We start from the raw sequence: 12,870 nt of genomic DNA, 5'->3' as shown, positions 1-12,870 counted from the left end.
AGTAGAGTGTGGGCACTAGAGGGCACAGACTCTAATACGCCTACACAGAACTCTGGGAAAATGGCAGCAGCATCATTTTCTCTGTGATTTCTACAGTGCTACTGACATTAGTAAATAGATATGTAATATATACAGTACTGTACTGCAAATATGTATCTATCTAGCAAATGAAAGCATGGGGACCTTGTTCATATGTTGATCAAAACGATTAAGCTTCCAGCCATCATCAAAGGACCTAATTTGTCTGCAAGTTCCTACACCAGTATATATGGCCAGCACACCAATGCATTATGGCTGTTTTTTGTGTCTTGTGGCTAGTGTCCCACCCCTCCCACTACCGTCTCACTGCCCACTTCCCATCCAGCCCAGTGCCCCCTCATATATGACACACTGCCCATCCCTTTTACCCTCTCCCTAGTGTCACCCAATGCATCTACCTCTCTTTGCTCCTACCCATTAACCCTATGACTCATCCTCTGCCTCTCCGCTACAGTATGTCACTATCTACCCATCAACATCTTCCACCTGTCACCCTCTGCCTCTTTAAGTCATCACCATCTCTGTGTCACCTATTGCTTCTCCCGGACACAAACTGCCTCCCCCTTTACCTTTTCCTCTCACCCACTGCCTCTCCATCTCTAACTATCCTCATCACCTCTTTCTCCTGTCACCCTCTGCCTCTCCCCATCACTTTCTATATTACCAACTGCCTCTCCCTTAAATCACCCACTGCCTCTCCCTTGAATCACCCACTGCCTCTCCCTGCTGTCTCCCACTGCCTCTCCAATGAGGGTATGCCTCTTGGATACACCATTCCCTTTGATGCCATACCCCTTGTTGCAAAGCCACACCCAGTTTCTCAGAAGTGCTTGCAAACAAAGCCCACTCCTCTTAATGGTGCCCATCCCTGTCATCCTGTTTTGTATCCACCCCTGAGCAACACCCAGCTAAGCGTCTTATAGCATTGTTTGAAAACTTCCATGACAGCACAAGCCACAAGTTTTCCCTTGTTACTGCATGTATGCATGTATGCAATTACTATTGGCTCTATCAATAATATATTTATGGATAGTTAGATTACACAGTAGACAGAAAAATGCCCCCAAAGGCATTACTGCGATGACAGATAAATAAAATCTAGAAATACAGTAAGTGTCACGACAGTTTATTTGGATGTTAGATGAATTGGACTCTGTACAATGAAAAGAGTAGGAGGTGTGCCATTCGATTCTCCAGAAATCTGAATCCAACGAAACTATTAGGATCTGAACCGATGTCCAGTATCTCTCAAGCAACTATGATCCAAACCAGTGGTGACTCCAGAGGTGGGGCTGTAGCTCAGTCAAAAATTAAAATAGGGGAGCAACCGCAACTTCGGGCAGTACAGATGGTGTAATGGTTAGCATTACTGCCTCACAGCACTGAGGTCATGGGTTTGATTCCCACCATGGCTCTAACTGTGCGGCGTTTGTATATTCTCCCCGTACTTGCGTGGGTTTCCTCTGGGGACTCTGGTTTTCTCCCACAATCCAAAAATATTCTGGTAGGCTAATTGGCGCCCAAAGAAATTAACCCTAGAATGTCTGTGTGTGCGTGTGTGTATGTGTGTGTACATGTGGTAGGGAATATAGATTGTAAGCTCCACTGGGGCAGGGACTGATGTGAATGTTGAAATATCCTCTGTAAAGCGCTACGGAATATGTATGCACTATATAAGAAACTGTTAATAAATAATTAAACTGCAACTTCCAGTTAGTCAGTTTGGAATGGCAGTTGGTGTCAGTTGCTGTGCCTCCCTCTATTTAAATTTTGAACTGTGCTGCAGCCGCACCTCTGGAGCCACCACTGATCCATGCCGAGTCCTGGTTGGGATCTTCCTATAGAGCAGCATCTAGATTTTTTAATCCAAATTTGGGGTTTGGGTTTGCAAAAATGACATGATTTTTATCAATTTAATTTTTTATCAATAATTGTTATATTTTCTCGCTTTAAAACCGAGTCTAAACTCTTGAAGGTGGTTTTGTCAAAACCACGACAAATTAGAACCAAAACCAAAACATGGGGTCTGCTTACATCTCTAGAAAAAAACCTCAAAGACTAATGGTACAAAATAGATTTTTTTAAACATTATTGGAGAAAAATTACTTATCTTGAGACATACATCAGAATGAAGTGTTCAGTTCCAATATCCAATTTAGATAATTCCACAGACGTGCGCTGAAAGGTAAACATATTAAAATGTTAACTTTGAAGAGCAACATTAATATTCAACAGTATGATTTGGAGATTCGTATTTGCACAATGCTCCTTTTATTTCTCTCTGTTAGCCGAACTAGAAATTTAGAATGCATGACATTATTTTCAAGAATATCACAGTTATTTGCCGAGCTTTCCTTTTATTGAAAATAGATGTATGGTGAATTCTAATAGCTACATTACCTCTAATATAACTGCTCCAATCTGAATAATCAAAGTTGCTTGCATCTAAAACAGCAATTATTAATTTGAAAAATGTTGTGCCTTAAGTTGAACTGCCCCCTCAAGGAACACTACTGCATCATTCGATAAAACTATAGGTCAAAGCTGTTCATAATCAGTCCTCAGTATTTCTAGAATAGGCTACTGAGAAGGGGTTTGCAACTTAACTAGAAGCCTGCCTCTAAACCCATAAGATTTGTGATCCATCCCAGTCGGGATTCAGGAGAAGATAAAGTACTGAAACGTCTCTGGTACTGTATGTGTGCCGAATGGTCTACTTATGGCACGAGATAGCAGTGACTGTTAATATTAATCCTTCTGGATCTCTCTGCAACGCTTCACATGGTGGACCATGGATTTCTAATTGATCGCCTGAAGAATTTCTGTGGACTGGATGGCACTGTCCTAAGCTGGTTCAAATCATTTATCACCAGCAGGTCATAGAGTTTACTATGGAGTATGCTCATCATCTCCAGTGCCACTAGTACCTGTGGTGTCCCACAGGGATCTATACTATATACCATTCTTTTTGTAGTATACATGATACCACTGGGTGAAATAATCAGTGCTATGCAGATGATACAGAACTGTGCCTTTCCTTTGCTTCCGGTACTTAAAATCCAAATACAAACCTAAATGGCTGTTTAGCTGAGCTCCAGGACTGGATGAATGCCAGTTGACTGCTACTGAACCACGATAAAAAGAGGACCTTCTGATAGGTCCAGGGCTGTCTTAACATCAGCGCAGGCCCCTGGGCAAAATAATTCACTAGGGCCCCTATCCTTGGACTGTTGTTTGGTCTAGCAGGGGTGGGGTGGTCCTACTCACACACAGAACACACTACACCTCTCCTACCCTGTATTAAGCACCCTTCACACACTACCCTCCCCACATGTAGAGCATAGAGCACACTGAACACTGCACATCACCACCACCACCACCACCCCTCACATACACTGTTTTCACTAACCCAGAGAACAGTGCCCTCCTCACGCTTGACAGCAGCTGCAGGAGTCAGTGCATAAGGGAAATTTCTAGCTCACTGCGCTTTGCTGGAGACAGTGTATCGCAACCATTTCAAGGAAAGGGGCATGCAGCAGTGGCGCACGCAGGGGGGGTTTCTGAGTACCCAGAAACACACCCCCCCAGGAATCTAAGGGCCCTAGGCTGAAAGCTGAGGGTCCCCTCCTTCCATGGGTACAATAATTAAAAAAATCGGCCCCTGGGAACCGGAGATATCTGACTTCAAAGCTGTGGTCCCCAACCAAGCCTGTTATCCCAGTCAGATATTTCAGGTTCAGTCTGATTTTTTCTGAGGGTATATTCCAAAAGCTGGGACTCTCCCTCTTTGATGGACACTAGTAGCTTGTCGCTACTATTCCCAGAACCAGAGATATCAGTCTTCCAGCAGCTGGTTAGTGCTCCAGCTCCACACACCTGGTATGTAGTTTTATATCCTCCTTGGCAGATTGCTCTGCCGCCTGAACTATGATCCCCAAGTCCCCAATACCTCTGATCCCCAAGTCCCCAGTCTAAGAAATCTATTTCCGGGAACTGGAGATATCTGCAGTCAAGCAAGCTGTCCTACCACCAGAAAATTATTAATAATAAGCCCACTCCACTATACACCCCTCCTCTGCATATTAATCATCCTCTACCACCCTGGAAGTTATGTATCAGGGCCCCTTCATTCAGCCCAATGCCCCCTTCTCCCACCCCATCTCCCACCATCTGTGCAGTAAAGGGGTAATTAGTGGAAATTACTGATCCAGGCCCTACATGCTGAGCGGTTGATATAATACCCCCTACCACCCGCGGGACATCAAAGCTTCCCCTACCACTGGAGGATTGGTAGGGGCCCCAATACATTGCTATGCCCAGGGGTCTACACTGCTGTTCACGCCCCTGTATATATATATATATATATATATATATATATATATATATATATATATATATATATGTATATATATTTTTTATTATTATTTATATACATTTGGTCTATCTATAATACTTTAACTGACCCGGCATATACTGGGTGACCTAAGTGTCCATCTCCGTGCTTTGCTCCGCCCCTCTGGAAACCCCCTTCTGAAAATCCTGCGTTTGCCCCTGGCGTGCAGGACAGCACTTTGTAAAATTTGGTGCTCGTTGACCATTGGGGCAGTCTTAGGTAGTGGCCAGAGACACCTGCTCACAGTCATGGTCTGTGACTGAAGGAGCCACAGTAAGGATGCCTTCTGCACAAAGGGCTGACCTGTGATGCGACTGTTCATACAGACTCCTTGCTTCCGGATTCAGTCTTGGCAGGGACGGCCCACAGCAGCAGCGCTAATAGGAAGTGGCTCTCTGTTCCGGCAGCAAGTCCCCTGAAGACAGAGGAGTGAATGGAGTAAAGAGAGGCGTGGCTTATATGACATGGGGAAATGCGGGAGGTTGACTTGGTAGCCATTGTCACTGAGGAGAGGCGAGCCTTCCTTTCCGGTGACTAATATATCTGTCTGCTGTGGGGCTTTAGAATCATGGGGCCCATGGGCAACTGCCCATTATGCCCAATGGAAGAGATGGCCCTGAATAGGTCACAGGGCAAGACTGCAGCATACAGTAGCCTGCCAACAAGATTTATGCTTGGAAGTTCAGAACTAAAAACACTGAACATGTTGGATGGCGGCTTGACACCAGTTATTTGCCACAATCAAATCGTTCTTTCATCTAAAAACATAGCCAGTATTAAGCACTTAATTCCCTCAGAGGATCTGTCTAAATTCATACATGCATTTTTATCAGCACTTCTATACTGCAATGCCCTCTACCTTGGTCTCCCAGCAAAATAAATGCACCTGCATCAAATGGTACAAAAAAAACAACTGCCAGGCTATTAACTGACCAGCAAATATAACCCCCACTGGCTTATTGCATTTGAAAGCCCAACATGAGTAGGGCCCAAAGTACCTGAGGCAATGTAGAATTCCTTACAGCCCCACTCGATTACTGTCATCTGTAGATGATGGACGAATTATTGTACCTTTAATTTCGCTAAACTTATCTGGTGGTTGAGCGTTCAACTTTGTGGCACTGACTCAATGGGACTCTCTTCCCCGCACAGTTTGAGAAGTCTTCACTCTAGAACCTTTCAAAAATAAATCTTCCTGTTCATCAAGCCTTTTACTAATGCCAACTGGTTTTGCATTTTGTGCTGTAGAGGTCCATGGCTATGAGCAGCCTTCATGGCGTGGCTGACATGAGGCCAATACTTCTTTCATCTGATCAAGATGTCCTTAAAAAAACTTTTACAATATTGGGAGAAAGCAGCCAGTCAATGTCTATCTGATGGATACTGTAAATGAAATAAGCTGGTTGGTTAGGGCAACTTCTTCACTTTATATCTCTCTCTCCAAGACTTGATGCATCTCAACCTAAAATGATTAAATATTCTCTCCGTAAAAGCCAGAGGTGGCAAAACCACCATGGTAGGTCATGAAGCTGGTATGAGACCCAGAAGTGAAGCAGATCCAGCAATGTCAGGTAGCTGTCAACATCCAAACGCCCAGCTCCCCCCTTGATCTGAACATGCACTGGTGGTACATTCACTAACACTTCTAAAAATGCACAGATGTGATGTTGCCAAAATTAATAAATCAGATTCGGTCTATAATTTTATCGTTTGCAAATATGAATACTTTTCATGCATATACTTGATAACTAAAAAATAATAAAAAATTCTCCCACCCTTGAAGCCTTGATGCCTACTGGCTCTTACCGGGAGCGATCAGACACAGGAACTTAGCAATTGGCTGCACACTTCTTTTTATTTTAATACTGTAACCATATATTATCGGTTATTATTAGTGGACCAACGTGTAATATACCAAAACTATCTGCCTATTTTATCTTGGAATCCCCATCAAGATGGAACTATTCTGACACTTTGGGGTTTATTTTCGAAGATGGGAGTTCTAACTCTTTGAGTGCCAAGGGAATTTCTCGAAATCGGTGTGGAAATTCCCAAGCAAACATTTTTATTCATCATAATGACCTGTAAGGTTTTCCTTATATAGGAAATATAATCTTTTTGTAAAAACAATTTTTTATTTGAATTTATATAACAAATGTGAGCCACGCTGGAATTTTTTGCGGATATTTTGCCCATCTCTCTCAGGGATGTTGGCACTCAAAGGGTTAAAGATGTGATGTGGCTATGGGCAGCCAAGAAGTAGATTATGATTGGTTGATATGGGCAACATTTAATCTTCAATAGAACCCCCATCTTAGTAAATAAATCCCTTTATATTTTAGACTACTTCAAAAACATGTGCGTTAGCGATCTCCGTCTCAAACAAGCTTTGCTAAACACAAAATTAAAGTTCATTTCTCAGTCCAGCTTCTGAATTGAAATTCAGCAAAACTATATACATAGTCATCCAGCTTCCGAGTGATAACGCAATAATGAACTGAGGATTTTTTTTTTTCTCTCCATGTCTTATTTAAAAGACCTAGCTCTGCAAAACACTCACTAGGGTCCCGTAAGACTCCAGGCAGTAAGCCACATTGGTTTTCTGAGCATATTTACTGTAGTATATTGCATGCACAGCTGCTACTCACATAAATCCTTGTCAAAATGTTTCTCTCTGGGGCTGAGGCCTATATAAAATTCTTAACACTTGCAGCCATGCTCGACAAACATCCCTATCTCCCCAAAGCTTAAAGTACAAGGGAATCATACAGTTTACAAGGTTTAATCCAAATAATTAAATAATCCACTATAATGAAATACAGTAAATCTCTGTTCCTAGAAATTCAAATACTAAACAACTTTTTAATAATATTCTAATAGTAATATACTTTAACTCTTTGCCTGGTGTGATCCATACCCTCCAGTATCTGAATAGCAAAAACCAGTACAAATTCGGAAAGGGGGCATGGTAATGGGTAAATGGGGTATGACCATGACCCTTTCCCAGTGGCGGCTCTTACCATTTTGGAGGAGGGGGCTGCTGCAATGCGACCCCCCCCCCCCCTGCTCCGCTGCCACCGTCGTGCTCCCCACACCTGCCGGTCCCGGTCACCGGTCCCCTGCACGGGGCCACTGCAGGTGCAGTAACTACATAAAACTGCGCATGCACTGGCACAAACCTCCATGGACTGCCATTGCAGCAGCCCCCCGGAGGCTTAATTAGGTTCTTGGGTCCGGCGCATGCACAGTATCATCCGTAGTACTCTGCATGTGCAGAACTCGTTTTGGGGGCTGCCGCGCATTTGCACAAAGAGAGGCCTCTGTGAACACCTCCCAATGGGTTTGCCTTGAGTGACTGTCAGGTCGGACTTCCAAAAGAAAGTCACTGCCAGTCACAGTGAAGCCAGAGCAGTCTCATAGACTGCATCTGGCTTCATTTAGGCAGAGATAGTGGTGGATTTTACCTGGGGGGCTGCAGCCCTGCAGCCCATAGGTGAAAACCACCACTGCCCCTTTCATATACTTATAATGGGCAGATGAAGACCCCAAACAAGGTACATGCCATAAAAAAACGGTACTGTACCTGCCAAATAGGTACAGTTGGAGTGTATATGTGTTGCCATCAGTATACTGCCTAACTTTGCTGATTTTTGGTTTCGATCTGGTCTGAATTGCTCCCCTAGTTCCCAGCATGTATTGCACACCCAGCGCTGCCTACATTTGTGTTGTGTTGTCCTGAGTGGCTGGAATTCTTCATCAAAGGAACTGTCTCATGAACTCAAATATTTATTTGCCTTTGGCAATGAATTGATCACTTTCAGGTGGCATCCTGCCTGGTTATATCTTATGCTCACTAAGGTTTTTATGCTCCACAGGATCACCAGGGGCACCTCGGGTGTGAGGCCACCATACTGCAGGCTAAGGGTGCCCTGTTTTGGCCTTCTATAACTGCTACATTGAAGTATTGAAGTATTTGAAGTATTTGATCATTCTGTGTGCTATTCCAGACCCCTCCAGTCCATTGCTGCTGCATATCTCTTTGAATGAGGGAAGAGAGATGCACCATGTGTTAGGGCAGTGGTTCCCAACCTTTTTTGTCTCCCGTACCCCTTGATTAGGCTTTTCATTTATGAGTACCCCCTCGTGAAATTTTAGGGGGCGTGGCCTAAAATGGGTGTGGCTTAACAGGGGCAAGTCATACTGGCAATGACGAGAAAAAAAAAAGTGCAACCACTTGACCACAATATAAGCTCAGCCCATTCTGCGGACAGCATATAAAATAACAGAACCTTGTCAAATCTCTATTACTGAAGCAACAGACATTCCAACGGATCACGTTGGCCTTCCAATAGTGCCAGATACACATATGCCCCCATAAGTGCCAGATACACATATGCTCCAATGGTGCCAGGTATGCCCGCACAGTGCCAGAAACGGGAATGCCACCACAGTGCCAGGTATGACCCCATGGTACTGGGTATGTGCCCACAGTGCCAACAATGCCCTTACAGTGCCAGCAACAAGTATACCCCCATAGTGCCAGCAACAAGTATGCCCCACAGTGCCAGCAATGCCCCACAGTGCCAGTAACAAGTATGCCCCACAGTGCCAGCAATGCCCCACAGTGCCAGTAACAAGTATGCCCCACAGTGCTAACAATGCCCCACAGTGCCAGCAATGCCCCACAGTGCCAGTAACAAGTATGCCCCACAGTGCCAGCAACGCCCCACAGTGCCAGCAACAAGTATGCCCCACAGTGCCAGCAATGCCCCACAGTGCCAGCAACAAGTATGCCCCACAGTGCCAGCAATGCTCCACAGTGCCAACAATGCCCCACAGTGCCAGCAATGCCCCACAGTGCCAGTAACAAGTATGCCCCACAGTGCCAACAATGCCCCACAGTGCCAGCAATGCCCCACAGTGCCAGCAACAAGTATGCCCCACAGTGCCAACAATGCCCCACAGTGCCAGCAATGCCCCACAGTGCCAGCAACAAGTATGCCCCACAGTGCCAGCAATGCCCCACAGTGCCAGCAATGCCCCACAGTGCCAGCAACAAGTATGCCCCACAGTGCCAGCAATGCCCCCATAGTATTTCCCAGCAGCAGCACACTCACCATTGACAGCACACTGTACAGCACACTGCGTATCTCTCCTTCCCTTCAGTGTGACTGGGCTGCCCGTCAATCAAAGTTTGCAGGCCGGCTCCTGATTGGCTGCCGGCCCGCAAGCTCTGATTGATTGGCGGACGGGCGGCCAGTCACAGGGAAGCACACTGAGGGGTAGGAGAGATGCGCAATGCACTCTCCTCCCCTCCAGCAACCTGTCTGACTGCCGCGGCCGCCATTACAGGCCGGGCCGCGGCGTACCCCCCAGCGTGTGGACGCGTACCCCCAGGGGTACGCGTACCACAGGTTGGGAACCGCTGTGTTAGGGGATTCATATTCCAGTTGGTTCAAGATAGATTACCTTCCTACAATTACAAAATCCTCAGACATCCAAAAACAGAAAAGGCATTGTTCTATACATGGCATACCACACAAGCTACTCATTGACAATGCCACACGGTTTATGAGTTCCACACTGTCACTAGTGAATGGGACATATCCAGACTGTCGCTAGTAGTCCTTGCTGTCCAGAGTCCATGGGAATAGCAAAAATCGCATTATGCCAAAAGATGGACTTCCCTCTCTTGATAAGCACCACCTGTCTAGATAACCACACTATTGTTCCCACCTCCAAGTTTACTGTAAGACCAAAAGTTGAGAACAATGTGCAAGATGGTCTGCAGAACTCCAATTACTCAGTATAAAACATCCCCTAGCTTAAGGCCATTGTCCTCAGGACAGATCATCTTCATCCAAACCCCTGTTGGGTGATACAGAGTCAGGAGTTTGCAGGGATCGTCAAAAGGCCCCAAAAGCTATTGTGAAGCATGATGGTGCCTTGTAGGAGCGCAACAGGTGCCACCTTCTAAGGGTGTATGAGCCAACACCTGCATTTTATTTAACAACTATTGAGGATGTCAGAACACCCCAAATCATGGACGATTAGCCCAGTGAAGAAGCACCTATTTGGGTGTAGGATAGTCCTGTGCTCTTGCACAATAGTGAACCTATTCAGACACTAACCACACCACTTGACCCTTTCTATGTCACTAGGTTTGGGCGAGTTTCTAGGACTAATCCAAAATAACATGACTGCGTTACTTAATCTCCCATATCGGAAATTAACCAAGATCGAATGGGTGCGAATGTATCCATTTGCACCCATGCGTTTCCATTCCCGGCAGGATTCGCGCAACAGTGAATTTGCAATGGCAAAATGCAGCCGAATCACTGTTTTTATGAATGGAAATCATGTACGAATGAATAGACTATTGGACGCGTTTCTCCGTAGACTTCAACAGCATGGGCAAATTTAAGACCATTCACACAGTATGAGAGAATTCAGCTCAAAATACAAATGGCAAATACGGCACCTTTTCCATTCGTGTTTGCTGAAGCACCGCAGGGATTAGTCAGATTCATGTAATGCTTCTATGTGTAAAAATAAGAGTTATACATTTTAAAAATGTAAAAAAATAATTTTTTGAACGGCGTGGGGGCCCTCCCTCCTGAGCATAACCAGCCACGGGTCTATTGAGCTGGCGCTGGAAAAAAATTGACTATGGGTTGGTATTAAGGTAATAAATTTCATGGCAATTCTATTCCTGCCTTGTTACGGCAGCCTAACACATGTGTATAGACCCACCACTGTATTTTATATTAATCAACACCTGAACAAATCATTGTAATTTCTCCTCCACACTGTCACTGCTTGTAAACGTGAAAGACAGGACAAATGACTTTAACACACGAGGTTAATAATAATACAATATAACAATTGTCACCAGCCAAGTATAGGTAAGCTATGGATGTAGAGGGATGTTATGTTATGTCACGGTTATAATTATCTCAGGATAACTTGTGCTTTTGCTTGAAGATGCTGTGTGATAGTAATTGGATATGTTTTTTAGAAATGTATATGTCGATACATTCCTGGGGAAGTCTTCTTAAGGCATGACAGAAAATTTTAATTTGATGCAAAATCTCTGTCTGTAGAGAAGGTATTTTTGTTCTATCAAACTAATTCTTCATGACAGCAATCAGTAAGAACATTCAGATTTAAAATGAGCGTTCCCATGAGGCTCGCTCGATCCTCCTTTGCTTGATTTAGAAATGTAGCCAATGTTTAATACACAGCAAGGCAGGCACGATGTGGCCTACTTCCTGCTGGTAGCAGAGACTAATCCGCCAAGGCCTACATGTAACACTTTCAGGAGGATTAAGACCTACTGTCGGTCTGTACGTTTCTTAGAAATGTATTTATTGAATCCTCTCCTGAACATGGAAGCAATTTAGTACTGTGTGCTCTGAAAAGTGCAAAAATATTAAGAGATTTATAATATGATTCAAATTGGCGCCTTTGTTTGGTAACATTCACTGTGGCGTTTAAATAGAACAGCATGAAAATATTCCCTGTGAGACATTTATACAGTATATCCATGCATCGCTCACATCTTAATGCCATTCTATGTAATCATGTATGTTCAGCTACAATTTATATATACTGTACTGTGTGTGTGTGTACAGTATATATAAGATAAAGGTAAGATAAAGGTAAGATGGCGACCAATGGTGTGAATCCTTATTCAATATAACCTTATAAGGTCAACAACAATAAAAAGTCCCAAAATCCGTGAGAATGTTTATTTTCATAAAAAGTCTTTAGTTCATAAAAGTTGATAAAATTTCACTTATGACAGATCCTCTGTTATGATATGCTCAACACTTGTAAGAATAGATGGAATACTATTCACACATTCATTCACACATACATTACCTATCGATTCCCTCAAAGGCCTGTCCTCTTTCCCAAGTAGAACCCAAATAAGTACCTGTTGAGGGAAATTATACATGCCCGGGTTAGGGCCGTATTCAATCCCTTGCGAAATCCATTTTTTCTCTAAAAAAATTCGTTTTTTCGCGACGAAAAGACTTCGTGTATTCAATGTTGTGATTTTTCACGCATGCGAAAGTTTTAAGTTTCGCTTGCGTTTCGCTTATTTCGCTTGGTCAAACCCTTACATTTCGTGGTTTTTTTTATAGATTTTTTCGCTTTTTCGCACAAATGTATTCAATCGTGAGATGACGAAATTGTTATCTGCACATGTTTGATCCGTTTCTCCATTTTCATTTCGACGCCCAATGGGTCACGAATACAAATTTTTATTGAGTGATGCCTCCTTTTAACCTCCGGAACCTAAACATTCTTGTTGGAGAAATGTTTGCCTCTTTAGTTGCTGTTTTCCTAAGAAGGGGCATATATAAATTGTTATTAATACACTTGATTTCCCATCATGCATTGGTAAAGCACATGTTATTTTTTCCCAAGAT

At 43.8% G+C, this 12,870-nt stretch overlaps 1 long non-coding RNA gene across 1 annotated transcript in view; it reads right to left on the bottom strand.

The window, feature by feature from the left end:
- The window catches only part of LOC146081262 (uncharacterized), a 73,526-nt gene that overhangs the window by 39,788 nt on the left and 20,868 nt on the right, over window positions 1-12,870 (bottom strand). The window contains exon 2 of the long non-coding RNA XR_014475101.1: window positions 2,162-2,217. This is a non-coding gene — a long non-coding RNA (uncharacterized LOC146081262). The remainder of the gene's footprint in view (window positions 1-2,161; window positions 2,218-12,870) is intronic.

This window comes from Crinia signifera, chromosome 5 (genome assembly GCF_055691185.1).
Source record: "Crinia signifera chromosome 5, ASM5569118v1, whole genome shotgun sequence".
NCBI lineage: Eukaryota > Metazoa > Chordata > Amphibia > Anura > Myobatrachidae > Crinia > Crinia signifera.
This window is presented reverse-complemented; position numbering and strand designations above follow the sequence as displayed.